A 22,934-nucleotide genomic window follows, 5' to 3' on the forward strand; every position below is an offset into this window, starting at 1 on the left:
AGAAATCTGCAGATTAAATGAGCCTGAAGCCACATCAAAATTTTTTTCATCAAGATTAAACTTTAGTGTCTAAGGTTGAAATATAAAGAAAAGCAAGGGCATGATTCCTATAAAATTCCGGATATTTCTACGTTTGGAGAGAGGGATGGAACTGTGACTGGTGGAGAAAGTGGAGGGGCTTTTAGGGTGGCAGAGTTCTATTTCTTGACCTGCTAACAAGGCTGATTGCTTTGTAATTCCCTGAGCTTTACGTTTGTTTTGTGTGGTTTTATTTTAAAGTTAAAGGTATGAAACACGAGAGGAAAAAATTTTGACACACACACACACACACACACACACACACACACACACAGACTTCTCAACTTAAGCAAATGGAAAGGATCCCTTGATTTTGGATAGACTATCTCAACACCAAGATAATAGTTCTCCCAATAAAAATATCAATACCCTGTTTCTCTGGCGTCATTCAAGTTGTTCCTAACATTCTTACAGAAAATAAGCATGCAAGAATATCTAAAAAACAACAGATGGGAGATCCATGAGGAGAACTAGCCCTCCAGATATGAAGAGAGACTACAAAGTCTCTGTAGTTAACGTGGGGCAGTACTAGCAAGTGATATAAAGAGAAATGGAATGGAATTCAAAGTAAAAAAATAAACCCCAAGGACATCTGGAAATTTAGTATATGATCAGGTGGTTTATCAAATCATTGAAGCTAATATGGACTTTTTAACAAATATTAGGGATAACTGGATAGTCATTTAGACAAAGATAAAATTATTCCATTTCTCATGCCATACATTACAAACACTTCAAATGGATTAGAGACGTAAACATAAAAATGAAATTATATAAGGATTTCTTAACGGATGGATTCTACTTCCATTTGGGCATAGGAAACTGCTTTGTAACTATAATTCAAAATCAAGATGCACAAAAAATTTTATATGTTTGCCTATATTTTAAAAAAATGCATGACAAAAAAACACCGTGAACAAAGTCAAAAGACAAATGCAAACTGGCAGAAAGTGCTGGAAATGTATAACAAATAATGGATTAATATACCAACAACTCTTAAAACTGAGGGGAAAAAGATCAGAAATCCTATGAAAGAGGTGCCTGAGTGATTCAGTCAGTTGAGTGTCTGACTCTTGATTTCACCTCAGGTCATGATCTCATGACTCGTAGGAATGAGTCCCACGTCGGGGTCTGTGCTGATAGCACAGAGCCTGCTTAGGATTCTTTCTGTCCCTCTTTCTCTCTGCCTCTCTCTCTCTCTCTCCTTCTCTCTCCCTCTCCCTCTCAAAATAAATAAACTTAAAAAATTTTTAAATCCTATAAAAGAGATGAAGACTTGAAAAGACAATTCATGGGGTGCCTGGGTGGCTCAGTTGGTTAAGCCACTGACTTCAGCTCAGGTCATGATCTCATGGCTTGTGAGTTCAAGCCCCACGTTGGGCTCTCTGCTGACAGCTCAGAACCTGGAGCCTGCTTCCGATTCTGTGTCTCCCTCTATCTGCTCCTTCCCCTCTTGTGCTCTGTCTCTCTGTCTCTCAAAAATAAACATTAAAAAAAATTCAAAAAAAGATTGAAAAGACAATTAGTGCAAACATGTGTACACATGCACAGACCAAACATAGGAAAAGATGCTCAACCTCACTCCTAAGACTGTAGTGAAATATGGACATTTTCTCAGCCATCAGGCACACTTTGTTGGTAGGGCTGTGGGAAAAACCAAACTCACACATATTGTTGGTGAGTACTGAGATAGTGTAACCTCTCTAAGGTTATCAAGAAAACTACATATATACTTACCCTTTGACCTAACGATTTATCCTGAAGATATATTTCCAATGATACAAAAACATATGCATGAGGTTAATCACAGCAGCATTGTTTGCAACTGCAAAATGTCAGAAATAACCCAAGTGCCCAAATATAGAAAATTGGTTGAACAAAGTGCTGTATGCACTCATGGGACGACTAAGGAACTGTAAAAAGAATTGGAAAGATTTCTATGATTTAATATGAAATCAACTTAAATATATTAAGTGGAAAAAGAAAGTACAAAAAGAATGTGTATATTATATATTGCTTTGTGTTAAGGAAGGAGACATAAGAAAATATATACATATCTGCTTTTTTATTTTGAAATAGTTTACATTTTGCCAGTTTAGTTTGGAAAAAGAATATTCAGAAAGTATAAGCCAGAGACTAATGAAGTTGCTTCCCTACCTGAGGTAGAAGTGGGGGAAAACAAGGTAAGGGAGGGGTTAACACTTTTGGGGCTATACCTTTTCATATAGTTTTGATTTGGGGGATAATATTATTTTTGTATAAATGAAAAAAAAAAGTAAGCCAATGAGGATGAGGAGAAAGCCCTAAAACTGTTTGGAAAAATAAATAAATAAATAAATAAACCCTCCTTTATTTCACTGGAATAATATAACTACACCAAAGGTAGGGATAAAAGCTCATGTAAGTAACTTTCGAACACAGTTCCAACTATATGTAGTTTGACTATATATATCTTCATCTAAAGAAAAACATGTGGGGGTGCCTGGGTGGCTCAATAACTTAGGTGTCTGACTCTGGTTTTGGTTCATGTCATGATCTCATGGTTCACGGGATCAAGCCCTGCCTCGGGCCTTGTGCTGACAGTGCAAAGCCTGCTTGGGATTCTCTCTCCCCGCTCTCTCTGCCCCTCCCGTGGTGTGTGCTTTCTTTCTCTCTCTCTCTCTCTCTCTCTCAAAATAAATAAATAAACTTAAGAAAAAAATAGGAAAAGGCAAGAAATATTCACAAATAATTGGTTTGAATTGGAACATAAGCAGATAATTTCAAAAATATGTATTATCTGCTCTCTCTGTTGATAGGACCTTAAACCAATGACATCACAATAGCATTGACCATACCTAACGTCTAGGTCTTGATTTTTATTTTTATTTATTTATTTATTTATTTTTCAACGTTTATTTATTTTTGGGACAGAGAGAGACAGAGCATGAACGGGGGAGGGGCAGAGAGAGAGGGAGACACAGAATCGGAAACAGGCTCCAGGCTCTGAGCCATCAGCCCAGAGCCCGTCGCGGGGCTCGAATTCACGGACCGCGAGATCGTGACCTGGCTGAAGTCGGACGCTTAACCGACTGCGCCACCCAGGCGCTCCTAGGTCTTGATTTTTAAATACCACTCCTCATTCAAAGGGACCAGGGACGCCTGGATAAAGTCTGATTTTGGGGACAAGGCAGAAAAGATACAAAGGATCTTAGAACATCCTGTATTGCCCAAAATTTAAAAAGATCTCAAGTTAAAAAAAGATTGGGGGGGGCACATGCCAAAAGGATAAAAGAGAGATTGAACAGGTTCCTTTGGCCAAATCTGGGATAACCTGAGCACCAAACCAAATAATGTCAGCAATGGATTATAACCCAATGAGTAAAAGGCAAATAATTACTTGTTGCTAAACTCATCACAGGAATTGATGGAGAATAGAATATTTACATGTTCTGAAAGTACTTCTTGCAAATTACTGATTAATTACAAAAGGAAAACTAGTAACTCTACAAGGGAGAAGCCACTTATCAAAATTAACATTATCTTTTTTTCTTTTTTAAATGTTTATTTGTTTGAGAGAGAGAGAGCATGAGCGCCCTTGGGCGAGCGCCCTTGGAGGAGGGGCAGAGAGAGGGGGACAAAGGATCTGAAGTGGGCTCTGAGCTGATAGCAGAGAGCCCAATGCGGGGCTTGACCTCACAAACCATGAGTTCATGACCTGAGCCAAATTGGATGCTTAACCGACTGAGCCACCCAGGCACCACAAAATTAACATTATCAATAAGGGACAGTCTTCGTGTGCCTCCAGATGTGATACCCTGAGGAGAACACATTTCCCATGCGGTGCTCCATCCAAATGGTGGTACTTTTCAACCATGTCAATTTCATGAAGGACAAAGAAAGGTTGAGGTGCTATGCAGATTAGCGTGGACTAAAGAGGCATGACAATTAAATGCAAGCCGTGGTCCTGGATTGGGTCTTGTGTGGGAAAAATGACATAAAGGGCATTAATAAGAGAATGTTGACATTTGAAAATGAAGTATGGATTAAAGTAGAGTGTGAATGTGAGGTTTCCTGGATTTGATAACTCTAAGAGAATGTCCTTGTTCTTAGGAAACACACATTGAAGTAATCAGGGGAAACAGGCCCAAAGAAATCTCCTCCAAATGTTTCAGAACAAATAATCTGTGTGTGCATAGGTGGATAGATAGAGAACGCAATGTGGCAAACATTAAAAAACTGATGACACTGTATGAGGGGTATATGGAGATCCTTTGTATAGTCTTGCAACTTCCGTAAGTTTGGAGCAATTTCAAAATAAGTTTAGTAAATCCAGACTTTCCTTGTGGGAAGTTGCCTGAGGGACAATGCAAATATTAGGTTATTTCATCCTCTGCGTGAACTATTATTTCATATTATTTTATCAAGTATTTATTGCCTACTTTGTGCCAGGAACTGTGCTAAGTTTTGGACTTTGACACGCCTTGTTCCTCTATGCTTTCTTTCATCCAGTAGAGTGAACATGACATGGAACAACTTTTATCCCCTTTTGGGAGTCCGGGTTTCTTGAGGCCCCACTCTTTATTTATTGGTCCAATACAGGCAATGAACTAGGCGTTCTCTGGTTCTAACAATGATTCCCAATGTCTCTACACAGTTCCCTTAATTCTTATAGTGTTTTCTTTTTCTTCTCTGGACCTTGCTCCCTCTTTTCTGGACTTTTCTCCAGAATGTCCCCGGATGGCTACATTCCAGGTGTTTCCATGATTGAACCAAGGGTGCCAACTGCAGTGGCCTTTCATAAATAGGAAAGGAAGCAGGAATCCAATCTAAGAGGCATCGTTGGCAGAACCCTCTTCTTTCCTCCTGAACCATTGTGTCTCTGGCTCTGGAAATGTCCCAATGCTTACACAGGCAAGGGTCCACAGCAGCCTTCCAACCACAGGCCAGCGAGGCTAGTTTTCAGCATTGGCACTTTACATTTCCATTCATCAAGGTTTGCGTGTGGTTTAGAGAAGCTGTAACTCAAATGTCACACTGGCATTACACCTCTCTCCCTCCACAACAGAATTGGGATTTGGGCATTGGGGAGTTCCCCCATAAGCCTAAGGCTTATAAAGAAACTAATAAAATGAAACCAAAGGCCAAATCAGCACAAAGCAATTGGGACATTTAATTTTATTTCCTTTATTTGGAATTTAACGGCTAGTCACTGTTTCTGATTAAGAAAGTTCTGAGCGGGAACAAGGGCCTTCAAAAAGAAACACGTGGTGTTTTGGCAGAAAAACTTAATGACTTAGAACATAAACCTCTGTCACAGGAGCAGAAGGCCCTGATGTTAGAGAGAGGCCGGGCTGAGCGCAGTAACTCATGGTGGAACTCTTCATTTTGTTCTTTCTGCTCAGTCCAGGAGGCATGGGGCCTGGAGTCGACTTCTCATATAAATTAGCTGGCTCTATTGTATCTAAGGGGAGGCCTATTTATTTTCCTAGACTGAAGCCAACCTTGAAGTTGATGAGAGCCCTGTGCAGAGATGCAGGGGAGGGGAAGGTAGTGGTATCTGAGAATCTGGTGAATCTCTCTTATGGGTTGGGAAATGATGCCAGATGGAGGACATTTGACCAGTTTTGGGGGACTATGGGGGTGCAGCATGGTGTTTGAAGTATGCCATTCCCATTCACGCATCCTTCATTTTTACTGAGAACTTTCCACATTTCAGACATGATGCCAGGCCTTGGGATACTGTAGTTGAATAAGGTGCTCTTGGAACATACAGATGATGGGGCAAACCATTCCATAGCCAGATAACTACAATTTATTGTGGCAGATGTCATTTCTTAAGTTCTGTGGGAATACAGGAGAGGGCAAAATTCATTCTGCCACCGCTGGGGGAGGGGACAACGGAAATCTTTATAAAGGAGGTGACATCTGTGCTGGATCTAAAAGAATGAGTAGAAGCTCATAGGGTAAAAAGGAGGAAGGACATTTCAAGCAGGAGAAAAAGCAGACACTTCTGAAAAATCAACGTGTATAATTCAATTGGCCTGGAGTCGAAGATACTCTCCATGTGGGTACAAGATTGTACAGGGAGTGTGGATTGAAGGTATGATTTTGGAGGTCCTGGGGTACTACGTCAAGGAGTTCCATCTTGATTCTATAGGTAAGTAATAGGAAGCTGGGAAAGGGCTGTGAGCAGAGAGTCCCATGCTTGCTCTGGTAACCATGTAGAGGTGAGTTAAGGGGCTGGTAAAAAGTTAAAGCAGTAATCGAGATGAGAGAGTGCGAGGTTCTGAATGAGAGCTGGGTCGAGGGAAGGGAGAAAGTTAATAATTTCCAAAATGCATATCTGGGGGCAAATTGGAGGTTGAAGACGAAGCAGAAAGCTGAAAGTCTTGTTTCTGTCTTTTTGGAAATCTTGCCTTATACTGTTCTTTTTCTCCCTCCCCTTCTCTCTCTCCTCTCTTCTCCCTTGCTCTGGCCCTCCACCTCCTACGTCCCCTCCTCTTCCTCCTTACTCCAAGTTCCAATGACATCTAATACACATTTCATTTTCCCCAGTGATTTACACAACCTCAAGATAATGGGGGGCTGCATTTCCCAGTTCCTTAGGAATCTTACTTCGTATCCAAAGAACCACACTCTTCAGCTACAAGCCGACTATTGATGTAGCCAAAATGGCCACTGAACAGAATTTCCCAGAAGATCCTCTTTGCTCACCGTAGCAGGGCTCAGTACATGCCATGGATAGGTGGGGGTTGGGGGTGGTGGTGATGTTTACACTTCTGGAGCTCTAATGGGATCTACTTCCTAAGCCGTCAGTCTAGTTTGCTTCCTGTATTCATATCCTAGCACTCTAACGAAGTATCACAAACTACATGGCTGAAAACAACAGCAGTAGTTCTAGAGGCTGGAAGTCTGAAATCAAGGTGTTGGTAGGGCTATGCTCTCTCTGGTGGCTTTAATGGGAGCATCTTTCCTTCCATATTCTTAGGTTCTGGCAAGTCTTGGCAATCCTTTGCAATCCTTGACTTGTAAATGTATCATTCCAACCTTTGCCTCAGTTGTCATGTGACCACCTTCTTCCTGTATGTCTCTATATTTTCATGTGGTGTTCTCCTTTCTCGTAGGTGTCCCAGTCATATTGAATTAAGGCCCCCCCCCATTCTAGTATGACATCATCTTCACTAATTATATCTTCAATGACCCTAGTTCCAAATAAGGTCACATTCTGAAGTACTGGGGAAAGGGATTCATAATATCTTTCTGAGGGACACAATTCAACCCATAACAGTCCCTAATACCCTTTTTGCTTTTTCTGGGAAGATCAGAATTCATTACACAACTATAAACTGAGCTGCCCTTTTTTTTATTTGTGAGTATCTTTTAAAATCAGGCTGAGGTGGGTATTGATAACCCAGAAGTCTTTCACAAAACTAAAAATAGCCTTCCATGGGTTTTCAAATAAATGTATCTAAAAGGTTTGGTTCTAGACATCGTATGATCATTTTGGGTCAGAGTATGGACCCAGATTTCTACCTGAATGTGTGACTTGAATTTCAACTCACGGTATATAAGCAAACACGCTGACCCCTGGTGATTTCTTTGTGAGGTTATGTGTATACACATAGGTCTGTGAGGTCAAGAAACCTGGGTGCATCAAGGGCAGCCGTAGTGATGCTCTATGCTTAGCAACTATTTCCTGTGTCTTTCAGATACCAGGACACTATCTGCAGCCCTTGCCCACTTTTTAGGTTTAAAAAATTTCAAGGAAAAGCCATAAACAAAAGTAGAGAATATGGGGCCTTTGCTTTTGTGGGAGATGAAATCCAACTTTTACCCTGACCACAAAACCATCCCATGGTCTCTACTCTGTGGTCGGGAAAAGAGTTCAATTTTTTTTTTTTTTTTTTTTTTTTTTTTTTTTTTTTTTTTTTTTTAGGCAACAGTGTTATAAGTTGAGGGTGGACCATTCACTCTCAGTTAATACGAGTTATCATTACAAAACAACTCAGAGCGGGATGGTTTAAACGCCACCTACATTTCAGATGAGCTCCTGTGGCTGACTCTTATGCCTGAGAAGTTGTAACCTGTGTGGGGGTGGGGCAGTGCCAGTTTCTAGTTCTCCCAAAGCTTTGTTATGGACACTTGGAGGTCTCTGCTCTCGTGGAGAGATATCTGCTCCCTCCGTGAGAGAGACCCTGAATGAGTAAACATCTCATACATAAGAGAATTTTATAGCAAGTGTCATAAGAGATGCCTCGAGTGTCCATGTCCAATCCCTCTGGCCCGCCTCTGGTTGCAGCCTGTACCCTTGGTGGACACTCCTATGTGAGCTCAGATTTTCCAGGAGCTTCCAGTGTCCCACTTCCAGCCTGCCTCCCGTGTCTCTTGCATTCTGCCTCAGGGTTTTCTCAGATGCCTCTCCGGATATCCTTGGCCAGCATCAGGCAGCACTGAGGGGCAATTCATGCTTCCAGGGACAACACTCAACTAACAGGGAGTACTAGGAATTGGTGGGTAAATACTGCTGGCTCCCAACCTTTAAGGTGGACAGTGTCGGGCTGTGTTCTGAAGCCTTGTCTTCTTGGGAGTGTGACTGGAATCAGGCATCCTTTGCCTACACCACAGACTATGATAATATATGTTCATATTGGCTTTCTTCTTTGCTCCCTTCCCTATCCCAGCCTCCTGGGATCAGCTACCAGATAAATGACCCACCAACCCAAGTCCTTGCCTCAGATTCTGCTTTTGAAAAATCTCAGACTTTCAGATGCACGTGATGAAGGAAATTAAATACAGGTAGTGACGGGGAGTTGGGAGGGAACTACTCTAACTAGAGAAGCTTCCCTGAAGAGATGATAAGCAAATTGGGTTCATCACCAGCGTCTTCCATGAAGGAGACCTGCTTAAACAGTCATCAGGGACCCATGTGTTTTGGGTTTGGGGAGATAACTGTGACAGTAATGTGTAGATTTGGGTTAATTACTACCCTCCAACCACTACCGTCACCAAATACCAGTATCATCCAGTGGACACATCCCATTGGGCACTATGGCACCTGTCAAAGATGATGCTGCTTTCCTGACCGGAGAGACGTCAAGAACCATCCCTTCCACAGAGTGTCACCAGAAAGAATGTCCCCAAGGACAGCCAAGGAAGGCTCCTGGCATGGCTTTATATTTGACATCTCAGTGTGCTTCCAAAGAAAGGGTTTGGGGCATCTAAACAATACGAAAGGCAGAGAAGGTTGGATCCGAGATGTCCTAGAAGGCAGCCTGGGTGACTTACTGAGGTGGAAGGGAAAACTGAGAGCCTCAGGTAAGTGGGAACACTGGAGTGTTGACACCAAGGCAGGGCATGCCATGTACGTGGGGCCAGAGACAAACCAGTTATCAACTCCAGCTCTTCCCCCTCATCAGGGCTGTATAGGGACATTTGAGGAAATTCCTGGAGGCCAATGGCTTAATAGCAGAAATGCCCTTCATCTCTGCAACTCCTAACCCTTCGCAGCCAATGACGTAACTGTTTCCAACGCTGGTCTGACTGGCCCTCTGTTTCCCGGTCCCGTGAGCAAGGCCCTAGAAAGGCGCACAGAACCGGCTAGGGCCGGTTCCACACCACACTTCTGGGTACCCCGGAACAGGCAGGCCTTTGGAAACAGTTCAGTAACTGGGATCTAAAATTAATTTTTCCATTCCACTATTCTCAGTTTGGTTTCCAGTGTGCTCACCCTGGCCTCTTTCTGGTGACCTTCCTTCATGCCTCAGCTCTGGGATTTTTTTGTCTGTAATGAATGACCTGCACTCGGATAAATCAAAACCAGCATGTTTTGAAGGTCGAGCTGGTGCAAATGTAGCTAATCTTACACACCGGGTTTCTTACACATCGCCTGGAAATGACTTCTTTTGGCTTGTTTTTTTGGAGGAGGCAGCCACTTTCCACCATCCTCCCCATCTGCTTGTTCACCATTTGGTAAGATGGCCTCTAATCCCCGTAAATGTTAGTTTCCCAGCTCTGCTCCGGCTCCTTAGCGACGGTTCCAAACCTGCAAACAGATTGCGGGAGCTTACCATTGAAAGAGTCACCTGCAACATGAAAATTCTCTAATGATTATAAAACATTCCGCGCTCACCACTCTTTTGCGACCTCTCCTTGGCGGGTCCTCGGCACGTAGATCTGTTAGTCAAGGCTGCCCGTGTCCACTGTCAGCTTCATTTCCCACCATGTGACCTGCCTCATGGCCAGTTCAAAGCCCAGTTCTTTGCTGCTGTGTCTTCCTGCTGGAGCACTGACTGATGTTTGGATTTTTTAACACTGGATTTTCACAAAGTGGGGCTCACTTATATTGCGATATTTGCTTTGGCCTGATGGTTCTCTAGTAAACTCTGGACCATTAGAGAGAGGTCAGTGTGTTAAGTTGAGGGAGTTCAGAAAGTAGGTTTTCTTTTTTTTTTAATTTTTTTTTTAATGTTTATTTCTGAGACAGAGAGAGAGCATGAGTCAGGGAGGGGCGAAGAGAGAGGGAGACACAGAATCAGAAGCAGGCTCCAGGCTCTGAGCTGTCAGCACAGAGCCTGACGTGGGGCTCGAACTCACAGACTGCGAGATCATGACCTGAGCTGAAGTCGGACGCTCAACCGACTGAGCCACCCAGGCGCCCCCAGAAAGTAGGTTTTCTCAATTTGGCCTTCTCACTTCTTTTTCTTTGTTTTGAATTTGGTTCTTAATATAAAAGCAACACACAGTCGTGATCAAAAATTTGACCGCCCACCTACTACCCAGAGGTAACTATGGTTAAGTCTCTTATGCATCCTTCCAGAAATTAAATAAATCTAAATAAATGCAGATGTATTTAACATACATTGGGTTTTATTCTACATACTCTTTTGCAGCGTGGCTTTTCTTCCCTTTCAACAGTACATGTCTTCATTTTAGTGGAAGCAAAATACTTTGGAATTTTTCTCTTGCCTTCTTTTCCCATTGCTATCTCGTGTGAAAATCCCAAGTGGTCTTTAGGGGTGGAACTCGGGTGGATGGAATTAAGAGAGACCCGGTCAGCACTCAGGCTTTGGAAGGAACAGGGTTACATTTGCAGGCCAAGAGGCAGACGTCGGGAAATGTGTTTGGAACCAGGATGGGCTCTGGAGGGTATGAACTGGTACTGATCCGCTCAAGATTGGTGTATCTGAACTTCGCTGAAGTGGGCAATGACCACAGGGGCCCCATTCTATTTTCCTTTTTCCCCCCACTAAATAGTGAGAAAGGTATCATATCTGCATAGTAATAGCTTCTGCATGGTACCATGTGAGGCAGTGGGACAAAATATATAATAATAATTGCTCCCATTTACTGGCCACCTGGTTTTCAGAAAATGCTTATACAAGGCCTACTCTATATTCTGCTCTGTGTGCGCATGACCTCAAATGCCACCAGGTAGATGACATCAGCCACATTTTAGAGTTAAAAGGAATGAGATGCAGAGAGCTTGTACAATTTGCTTACAGCCTGGAACCTTGCATGAGGTAGAACCTTGCTCAGACACCGACTTGTCCATCCCTGGAATCCACACTCTTTCTGTCCCATCACATTGACTACCATAATGGTGATATCCTTTTTGAATTAAAAAAAAAAAAAATCTTTGAGAAGGGCCGAGGCATGTTAGTAAAATAGGAAGAAAAACACCATTAGAAAAAAGAACATTAAGTGAACGTATAACACTTGGGTTAAATTCAGTCTTGTTGCCTGTTTCCGTTTAACCAGCAAGGCCCACAACCTAGCACCTGAAACCAGAGACCCAATCGGAAGAGTCCATTAGCCCCACAGAAATCAAGTGTAGAAGCCATGCAAAGCTCAACACTTATTTACTTCATGGAGTCTTAGCAACTCTTTGGAATTGTTGGTTTGATTTACTGGAGGATGTTTGCGACCCCGTTAAGATGAAAATGGAGGTTGGTGGACATGAGTTTTATCTTCTCAGGCTTGGTGATGTGACAGTCCCCCTGCCTGATTTTGATCTATTGAATTCCAGTCGTGTCCTTAACGTTTAACTGCTTGAGTTGTTTGTCAGAGGAGTGTGGTCATTTTTTAATTTCCAAGGGCAATATACATTGATTTAATGTTACACCTCCAGAAAGAGCCCTAGAGACTTTTCTCAAGAAGGAAATATGCGCGAAATTTATCTGGACAGGTTGATTGTAGCAAGGGTGTCCACCTTTGGGCTGAGACCAAGCGTCCTGTCTCCCTCTGGCCAAGGAACAGCTCTCGTTTCCCGGAGTGCCCGCGGAATGACGGCAGCCTGGCCGTCTCTGTTGGGACAGAGACTTCTGAGATCAAATTAGCCCCACGGAAGCCAAGAGGGTGTCTGGATGGAGCGGCTCTGCGAGCTGACTCGGCTCAGCACCCTTCGGCAGCTCCGGTCTGGTAATGCCCGAGCCCAGCAGCGAATAACCTAATCAAGCCGTTACAGGGAACAGAAGCCCTCTGCCCTGTTTGATTTCTTCCCATAATGATATAAAGTGCGGTTTAATGAAGTCAGAGGGGGTCCTGGGCCTCTCGGCGCGGTCAGGCCTTGGGAGGCAGCGCTATTGGATGTGCGGTGTTCATTTGCAGCCCGCTGCCGCCCGCCGGGCCGTCGAGCAGGGCCGGCTCGTGAACTGCACTGAAGCCCGGGCTTTCGGGGGCAGTTTTCCGGTGGCTGCCGCCCCGCCTGCATTTTGTCTACATAAATTAGACCTTGTGCAGCATATTGGCCTGTCAGGGGACTAGGAAGAAACTGTATATTGTTTCTGGCATCCCTGAGCCCTTCTGCCCCTGACATCTGCTGCGCCTGTGACAGGGAATACATTCTTGACTCATTATCCGAGCAAGTGGAATCCCACCCTGACAGGACCATTAATCAGAATCAAGCAGTCCAGCAAATAAAAAAGAGAGTGAGCAAGAGAGCATGTGAGTGAGAGAGACTGACTACAGAAAAGAAAAGAGACACTTTCTAACTTTGGCTTTGGTGTCATTCGGGGGTCTGGACAACTAGCAATCTATCTTTCTGAGTGACAGACCTGATGGATGGCATTATTTATGCTTTTGTGTATTAAAAGACAGCCCTGGCACCGGCTTGTCATTTTCACAGAGGTTTACAAAAAGTTGAAATTTAATTTGGAGGAAAAGGAGGGCAGGGATCAGAGGAGGCTGGCGGTTTGACAGTCTGTAAAGACAAGGGCGGGAGCCGAGGGCATGTGAGTCCAGGGATCGCCGGACGAGGGGACGGTGGCCGCTGCCGTGTGGGCGGTGCACGTGGGTGCGCTTGCGGTGGGCGTCTCTGTGGTCTGGGCGGACCCTGGATCTCTGGGGCTTTGCAGTTGCATTCGGCAGGTGTTCATCATTTTATCGAGATGAATGTTTGCATTCCTGCCGAGAAAAGATGGAAATGGAAAATATACTGGCGTGCTTGGAATGGGATTTTACCCGTATGTGTGGAGAAAGTTTCATTTATTTCCAAAACTAGGGAAGTGCCCCGAATTGGGACTTCAGCAAAATATTGGTGGCGCTGCCGTCCAGCACACAGGTAGTGCTGGATAACGAGTGCGAGTAATTTCCCTAATTGCCTTGATTAAACCACTGGGTGGACCTGTGGATTACACTTTCACACGCGTGAGGATGTGCATGAGTGTGGAGATGGGCGGGGGTCACCAATTCCACCGCACACGTTTCTCATACTCCAGGTGTCATTCCTGTGACCTCGAGTAGGACACAGGAGGGAGGGGAATAAAAGATATAACTAAGAGGTTACAGCAATGCATAGTAATTAAGTAATTCATTAAAAACTAATTAATTTTCCCAGCTGTATCGGGCTGTAACTGACATAGAACACTGTGTAAGTTTAAAGTGTACGGGGGCGCCTGGGTGGCTCAGTCGGTTGAGTATTTGACTCTCGATCTGAGCTCAGGTCTTGATCTCAGGGTTGTGAGTCCAAGCCCTGCCATGGGCTCTGTGCTGGGCATGAAGCCTACCTAAAAGAATATGTACGGTAAAAAATAAAGTGTACAATGTGTTGACTTGAGGTGTTCATGTATTGCCAAATGATTACCTCCATCGTGCTAGATCTATACCTCCATCACGTGACAAAATTACCATTTCGTTTTTGTAGTGAGAACATTTAAGATTTCCTGTCTTAGCAAGTCGCATGTATATGATATAGTATTGTTAAATGCAATCACTGCAATGCATATTTATAACCCTCATTCCCAATGCTACGCTCTTGAATGCCTCATACTTGGCTACTTCCAAAGACATCTGCTTTTGAATCCAACAGCTAAAATGCATCATTTGCTTTAGATTAATAACTCAAAAAACTTCCAGTCCTTGTGTTGTTCTCTTTATCTATGCCTGCCATGCTGGCACGTCATACCTTTTCCCGGACGGTCCCACACATGGGGTGGCCGCAGCCCTGGCCACACTCCTTGGCAGGGCAGCAAAGCCCTGCCCCCCGGTTCAGGAACCATGGACAGGACACAGCCTGAAGCTCAAATGGGCCTAGCGTCAACCTCCAGCCCAACCATCAGCTGCTCTTCCTTTTCCTGAGCCTTCCTCCTTTCCTGGAAGGAGGTGTATGGGTTTCTGCTCATTTGCTGTGCATTTGCCAGAATCTCCAAGGAGTTGTCATCTCTAGGCCTTGACCCTGGAGGATCATGGAGAGGTGAGAGGGTCATTTATACCCCTAAGAATATACAGATGGCATGGAAACAGAGGGCAAAGATGCTACAAGGAAGACATGTTGCGGTTCGATTTAGTCTTAAAGAGAGGGCTTAGGTGAGGATAAAGGTCTAACATGAATAATTGTATTATAACAGCAGCCTTCCACTCTAAGGAGGGGTCATGTACTCCTGACTCCAATGAGCAGGCTGGTCGGAGACATCTGGTGCCTGCATTAACAGGCATTAGACCAACAGTTGGCCAGTCAAGAAGTTGATGTCAACTACCAAGCTGAGTGCAATAACGGTGACAAAGAATTCTTTTAGGATGAAGAGTTTATGTTTTTGTCATGAGGATTTAGAACATCTACACCACCCCATTTGTTGGCTTTGTTGTCTGACAGTCCTGGGTTCTAATGTCAGCCCGGCCACTTTTTAGCCGTCCAATGTTCAATGTGCTTATCAGTAAAGTAAGGATAATTATAATTAGTTCTTTGAGTTGCAAAGATTAAATGTGAAAATATATGTAAATCACATCATTAAAATGTTGATGCGTAGTAGATGCTCAAGGAACATCCCTAACATTCCTTAAAGGGAAGAACAGTGAACTCCTCTCCAACGACTTAACTCTAAAGCCAATCAGTTAACACTGAAGGGCCTGAGTTTCTTCACTGGTAACATAGAGGTGATCATATTTTCTTTGGAGAGTCATTAAATTAGATATATTCCATGGAAAGTGCCCGGTCTAGTACAGTGCTTGGAGCACAGGGTGTTTGAAAAAAGGATCTATTACTATGGCCATAGTCTGGCTCTCAGAAACGGGTTTGCACAGTTGGACTGGGCATTGACCCAAGGAAAGAATCTGTATGTAGCATAGATTGTGTCCCCAGCCTCAAATGTCCCTTAGGGAAAGCCTACTTCACTAGAAATTGTTCTCTATATTCTTCCTCCAGCTGAATATTTAAGTATACAGAAAGTTTTAGGCACTCTTGACAAGGATAATTAGAAAGAGAGGGAACTGAACTGGGCACAAAGGGCATAAAGCAGAAGAATCAGCAAAAGAACAGGCATAGGGATTTCTAAACTGCTGCTTTAAGAGAGGGAAAGAAAGTGTAGCTGAACTAAACCTGGCCTTTGGAGCACATTCTTGTCCTCCTAGGAAGGCGGGGTCTGAGACTCGGGAGAGAGGATAGGATGGGCGGGAGTAGGTCAGGGTGTCCCTCTCGTGCTCTCGTGTGAAGTTAGCAAGGATGGAACAAGGCCCCATTGGGGAGCAAGGGGGTGGACTGATAAAGCCTGACTTTTTCCAGTGCAAGAGTCCAAGTTCCTCTGCATCTCTAGGTCAATGGTGAGGGAGTCAATATCTGAGTCATTATAGATGAGACCTTGACCATCTGGATAGAGGAGGAGCCACAGAGAGAAAAATCCTGTTGATATCTGTATTATCTGCGACTAATTAGAAGACATTTATATGCATCCCACTGAAACAGAGAACCTGAAAATATTCCAGCTTGGGGTAGTTGAGGGGGGGGGGAGTAGTAGAGTAAATGGAAATCAACTGTAAAGTAGCCAATCATAATAATTAAACATCTGCAAATTTTTTTTGATAGTTTCTTTAGTCTATTGTCTTTGTTATTTTAGCAAATCTAAAAATAGTCTTAAAAAAGGCTTGCATTATCTTCCTTGCCCCTTCTATTTTTCTCATAATATTTTAAGCCTCTCATTTACAAATTCTCTTACTATAGAGATTTTATGGCTTGGGGAGGAAAAACTACAGACGTCTGCCCTGTTATTTTCTTGGTGGCATAGACGGGTAACATGCTGCTGAACAGGTCGCCCAACAGCTAGTGGAAAGGTAGATATGTCACCAGCCATCTTTAACCTTCTCTGGACTAAGCCTATGACCTTAAGCCAATCACCCCTCTCCCTGCACCCTCCCCAGATACCACGCTTCGGTCACGTATTTTAAAATCCTGATACACTGCTTTCACGGGTTGTTGAAAAATGCATACAAATTTCTTAGCAGTGTCTGGCTCTTCCTAGAAATGGTTTCTATTCTTATTATCACATTCCTGTGACAGCAGTCATCAAGTACAAATGGCAAGTCTAGAGCTGATATGTTTTACTTGAGGGTGAGTAAGAGAAAAGCCAAGCGGACTTGGGCATTGAGGCAAACCATCTCAGGAAGACATGCTACCATAATTTATTTCCACACAGCAGTTAGCTGATCTCTCTACCTGGTGCCAGGGATGTGGAGGTGAAAAGATACAGACCTTGCTTTCACAGTCCAGGGGAGAAATCAACACAAACGTGCATCCCTCCTGGGGACAGGCACAGAAGAAGAGAGAAATCTGCGAAGAAACACTGCCTACAAAGCCTCTGGGGCTGTCTCATATGGCCCTCTCTTTGATCTTTGGACAGCTAGGAGTGGTATGGTCATTTGCTACCAAGAAAAGAGAACTCTCTCTTGCTTTCAGCCCAGAACTTCTAAGTCCTTAGTATCCTCCTGGGACAAGTCTCCATTAGGCAGGCAGCTTGCTTCTGGGTCCCTGAAGTTCATTTGGTGGACTCAGCTGTTTGTGAAGCCCAAGGGAGTTATTCATTAATGTCAGTAAGAAATGCTTGACTAACATCTGGCTTGTTGGGGGCTGGGCTTGGTTAATTCTACTTGGAACAACACCAATATTAGTTCTGCTTGGATTAACACCAGCACTAATGATGACATAAGACTCTTACTTCATTAGCCTGATGAAGGGAAAATCTTGCATGTTCAGCCCGAGCCAAAGAATAGAGCCCAGGTCCAAAACTCAGGAGCTGAGCCTAATGAGTGAATCAAGCTAACTGGACAGACGAAATGACCCAGCATAGAGGGAGGTACAGTGGTATATTGCAAGGGATACCCTGAGCCCAGACAGCTGTGTTCAAGACACCTAAGTGTTTTAGAAGTTAGAGGGATTGAAGGCATACTGACCAACTCTCATTTTTTTGAGGATAGTTACAACAACCAGAGAGTTGCTTTGGTTTTTATATATCAAGGGTTCAAATGCCTACTGATAAGGGGAGAAATGGCCTGTGCTCAGGAAAGAAAACTGTCAGCAGTTTGGATTTGGAGTCTTTCTCTTCCTCCCTATGCCCTCTCCCTACCACTGGGCTCAAACACATATCTACTTATAGACACAGTTTGCCCATTTCCACTCAGACTGCAAGTATTTACCAGGCATGTGCCGTAAGTCTTGGGAGGTACCAGAGCTATAGAGACAGATGAGGTAGACGTGGTGCCCTTGATGGAACTCAGACTAGAGTCAGGGGTGTACTGACAAGTAAGCAGAAAACTGAGCATATCGAGGTCCTGCTGACGGAAGAGAATCTCGCTCAGACTTGGGCAGGACAAGGACTGAGAGAGGGAAACCCCTGAGGCTGGAATGAATAGGAATTATTCAACAGAACAATGTCCTGGCAGAGAGAATGGCTATTGAAGACCCTTTAGAAAAGGGTGCCTGGGGGCTGTGGGGACAGAGAGCCCTCCAGTGGGTTCTGAACCAGAACTGGCAATAGTGAGAGCAGAGTGGAAGAAACCAGCAAAAATCTAATCATAACCTGCCAGTTGTGTAGGACAGTTTATCAACATACTCATCTCAGATGACAGCTTTGAGACTCTCTAACATGGAAGCAAGGTCAGAAATTCATTTCAGAGACGATCTATGAAGTCTTAACCAGCCCACATGTTCCTACTATTCCTTCTCATGTTTCAGATATTTACTAAGCTTGTGGCTTTGTGGTTTGAGTTCAGATTCTGCTATACTTCCTTCTTTGTCCCAACCTAAAAAATGACAAATGTTGAGAGCAGTGGTTGTGGTTTTGCTGTCATTCTGACCCAGGCGTGAGCAGGACACTCACCAATGGCTGCCAGACCAAGATGGCTGCCAGCCCAGAAAGCACTCTCAGGTCAGGGGCTCCCCTTGGAGAAAAGAAGTCCCTTCCTTGGGGTTTGGCTACTTTCCACCTGATACTCAGCTGTCCAGAGTCACCCAGCACTCAGCCCCAACTTAATCAAGTTTTATTCATCTCAACTGTTTACATAACACTTAAGTCTCTGCTGCATGGCTTTTTTTTTTTTTTTAACTTTACTTATTTTGAGAGAAAGAGGGAGAGGTGGGGAGTGTCAGAGAGAGGTAGAGAGAGAGAATTCCAAGCAGAATCCGCAGTTTCAGCACAGGGCCTGACGTGGGGCTCTATCCCATGAACCTTGAGATCATGACTTGAGCTGAAATCGAGAGTCAGACACTTAACCAACTGAGTCGCCCAGGCGCCCCACTTTCTTTTTTCTTTCTTTCTTTCTTTCTTTCTTTCTTTCTTTCTTTCTTTCTTTCTTTCTTTCTTTCTTTCCTTTCTTTCTTTCTTTCTTTCTTTCTTTTTTGTTTTCAAGTCTCTGCTGCATGTTTATGCAAAGATATAACTGGGCCACTGTTTAAGGAAGGGAGACAGTCAACAAACTGGCTGTGACCATTTTATCTGCTGCCATTAAGTGCTTCCAATGCCACAGAAAGTATTTCCCCTTTTGTGTACATATCGCATTGAGTCACTAGCTGTAAATGAATCAAATAGCCCCACAAGCTCAGCCTGGGCTCCAGATCTATAGCAGCCAGAAGAATTCATTAGCTCAGGGAGAGGCTGCAGTCTTTTTCCAGAACCAAATATCTAGTTACAGCAGGATTCGAAGACTACAGCTTAATTCCCCTGAACAAACAGAAAACAGTTTGCTAGTAAAACTTTGTTGCATTTATTGCAATTGACAATATTAAAATTAAAAGAAAAAATTGTTTTCGCTGGCTTTGCTTTTCACTGACTGACAAAATGGAAAGGGACAGTAGGCAAAGGCTGGCGATTTTGTTTGTGTTTTTGTCTCTGTGGCAGAGAGCTGAGGTCTGAGGCCTTTGCCTGTTCCCTTGGCAGTGAGAGGACTGGGAGGGGGCCGCTGGGAGCAGTCACGGGGTGAAATTCTGGGCTCTGAGTTCTCTTGCTTTTTCTTCCCCTCATTGGCTGCTAGTCACTGAACAGGAGGTTTCCACTGCCCTGTGGCAGCCCCAGGGTAATAAAGGAAAATGGCTATAAATGATTAGTGGGGTCCCTGCAAATGTAAAATTTAATGAAGACATCAAATGAGAAAAATAGAAAGTCCAGTTTTAAATCTGAGTTTTCTTGGCAGTAAGAAAATCTGTTCTATGAGGTCTGGTTTAGGAGGTGAAAGGATCAGTTTAGATTTGGAACAAGGAGCAAGAGGTTTGAAGGAGGTAATCGCTGTTGATTAAGGAGAGCAAGGTCAATTCTGAGTTCCCCATTTACAGAAGGCCATCTCAGATATTACTTGGGTTCCACGTGATGCTGAAGCTAATATTGCTTTCCAGGAGCTCTAACGTTGATTGAGTGTGTATATGAAATGAAATATATACATCATTTACTTAGTTCTGAAACTGTGTAAGTAGACACAGGCCATTCTTATAGAAGAGAAAGGTTGGGCTCAGAGAGATTAAGTAACACAGAAAAGTACTGGAGCTGGGACTTAATTTGTCTGATTACAAAACTTAGTCCTTTTTCACTACACTTCCCAAAGGGCAAGGGGTGATGTGACGGGTTTTAATAAATACTTTGCTTTTTAGGTAATCTGTGTAACCGCCCTTTTTATGTTGTTTTCTGGGGAGAGAAAGTGGAAGGACCAACGCTATGGATTGTCCCACTGGATTGACCTTTGTGGGTAGACACCCCTCCCGCCATAGACTCTGGAGGGGTTCACCCTGTCCCTGTTCCAGATACTGCCTCGGCCACCCACTTCTGCAAAGGGAATGCACACATGCATGCATGCATGCATAGGCACACAGACACACACAACTCTGAATGACATTTCACAATCATTTCTCATTAGTCTGAGTTCTCCCAAATCCCTAGATTTCTCCCCTGGCTGCAGGAGAAGATATCAAAGGGGGTGTGCCTTCGAGGGAGGTGTAGAGATCATAGTCCCATCATGGTTATAATCCTCTGCTTCCAAAGTAGCCCAGAATTTTAGTTCCCATGCTCTGCTTTCATTCTAGTGTCCCAGGAGAACTCAATTTGGAATTACTTTCTGAGTCAACTAGTGTAAATCTGAAGGTATTTGGTGTTGCATATCGGATGTTCTCATGATCTGCACATTCTGGATTTGGGCAAGGGTTAGATCCTCCAGAGTCTCCCTCTCTGCCGACTTTTGGTACTTGACTCACATGCTAATCTCACCCATCTGTATGACTTTCCTAGAGCTGCTATAAAATACACTACAAGCTTGGCATCTTAAAGCCAGAGAAATCTATCCTCTCACAGTTCTGGAGGCCAAGAGTCTGAAACCAAGGTGTCAGCACGGTCATACTTCCTCCAGAGTCTCTAGGGGGGAGCCCTTCCTTGCCTCCTCCAGCTACCGGTGGCTGGTGGCAGTTCTTGGCTTGTGCTGAATCTCTCTTTGTTCCATCTTCGTTCACCTCTCCTCTGTGCATCTGTCTCAAAACCTCCTCTGCCTCTCACCTAGGAGGATACCCATGATTACATTTAGGGTCCACTCCCCCCCCCCCCCCAACCCCCCCCCCCCCCGCCAAAAACAACCCAGGAAATGCTTCTCCTCTAAAGATCCTAAGTGTAATCACATCTTTTGCCATATTAGGTAATATTCTTGGGCTCTGGGGGCCACCATTCAGCCTACTAGACCATCTCTGCTTCTTGAATTATCCCCACCTCCCGCCATCAATCCTTGCAGTGTGGCACGTCTGCTCCTTCTTGAGCCCCATTGTTGAGTGATTTACGATCTACTGCTCCAGGGGGCAATGGAGCACATGTGTGCCTGACAGTGGTGGCCACCCTCAGTCTCTTCGTCTGTTTGTTTTTCTTTCTTGTCAATCAGATGTTGCATTCCAAAATGCAAAATCAGAGCCTATGGTCCCACATCCATAGGGCTGTGATATACTGTACCTCCCCTTCACTGATCCATCCCATCCTTTGCCCTGCAAGAGAAATGGCCATTTTCCATGGCAACACCATCCAGACAATACGAAATACTGCAGTACTAACCCAAAATATCCTTGGTCCCAGAGGAGGAACATCAAGAAAGATTAGGAAAAGAAGCAACAAATATATTAAAGACCATTTTTATCTTCCTTAAAGCCAATGATTTCCCCTGAACTAAAATGCATTAGACACAACATGTAACAAATGTCTAGTTCATGCAGAGCTATCAGGTCTTAGAAAATAAAACCCTGGCCGGTGAAGAATTCTCATGGTAGGCAAGAAGTTCCCTAGGATCAGGGATTGAGGAGAAGCACAATCCAGCAACAACAATTTACACCCAGCATCAAGAGACCTGGGTTCTAATCTTAATTCTCTCACCAGTGAGTTATATACCTGGTAAAGTTGCTGTCTCTTTCTGGACCTTAGGTGACTCATCTGGAAAATGGGGTTACTGGTGTCAGCCTTGCTTGCCCCACAGGGTTATTGTGAGACTCAAATGACAGATGTAAGAACACTTTGAAAACACCACATATGGTGTGTGTCTTCCTTCTAGCAAGCAGACAGGAGCTTGGGCTTGCTTCATGTAGATCAACCTCCACTTTGGCCTTGGGATGCCTGATGCCTCCTATCCACTTTTTCCTCAGTCGGTCATTAGATTTGGAGTCTGCAGACAAGGATATGAATCCTTGCTCTTAATGTGTGCGTGAAACTGCAGGTGAATATGACTATATTTGAACTTCAGCTTTTTCTTCAGTAGAATAGGGATTCTCATCCTTCTCCAATTTAACCACATAAAATCATGTGTGGAAAAGGCCCTTTTTGAAATTACAAAGCACTATGCAGGTTGAGGTTCATGTTGTTAAGATGACTGAATGCCCATCGTCCTTCTCTTCTGATGCCCAAAGAATTGGGACAAGCCAAGGGATGTAGACCTCTTACCCATGCTGGCCCCAGGAGCTCATGGTTGGTGCCATACCCCTCCTTTACTCAGCATGACAGTGGACATGGCAAAAGGGCACACCCAAGGTTTGTTTTCTTTTGTGCATCTCACCAACTAAAGTGGTATGTCAGTCAGGCATACAGAACAAAGGACTATTTCTTTCTCGTGTCACAGTCTGAAACAGGGTGGGGAAAGAAGGCAGGGGGCTATGACTGCTTCCATCC

General features: G+C 43.9%; 1 pseudogene; it reads right to left on the reverse strand.

Annotated features, from left to right (window-relative positions):
• Nucleotides 1-13,232: 13,232 nt before the first annotated feature.
• Nucleotides 13,233-22,934, reverse strand: part of LOC115512953 — a 60,958-nt pseudogene continuing 51,256 nt past the window's right edge.

This window comes from Lynx canadensis, chromosome B1, assembly GCF_007474595.2.
Source record: "Lynx canadensis isolate LIC74 chromosome B1, mLynCan4.pri.v2, whole genome shotgun sequence".
In the NCBI taxonomy this organism is placed as follows: Eukaryota; Metazoa; Chordata; class Mammalia; order Carnivora; family Felidae; genus Lynx; species Lynx canadensis.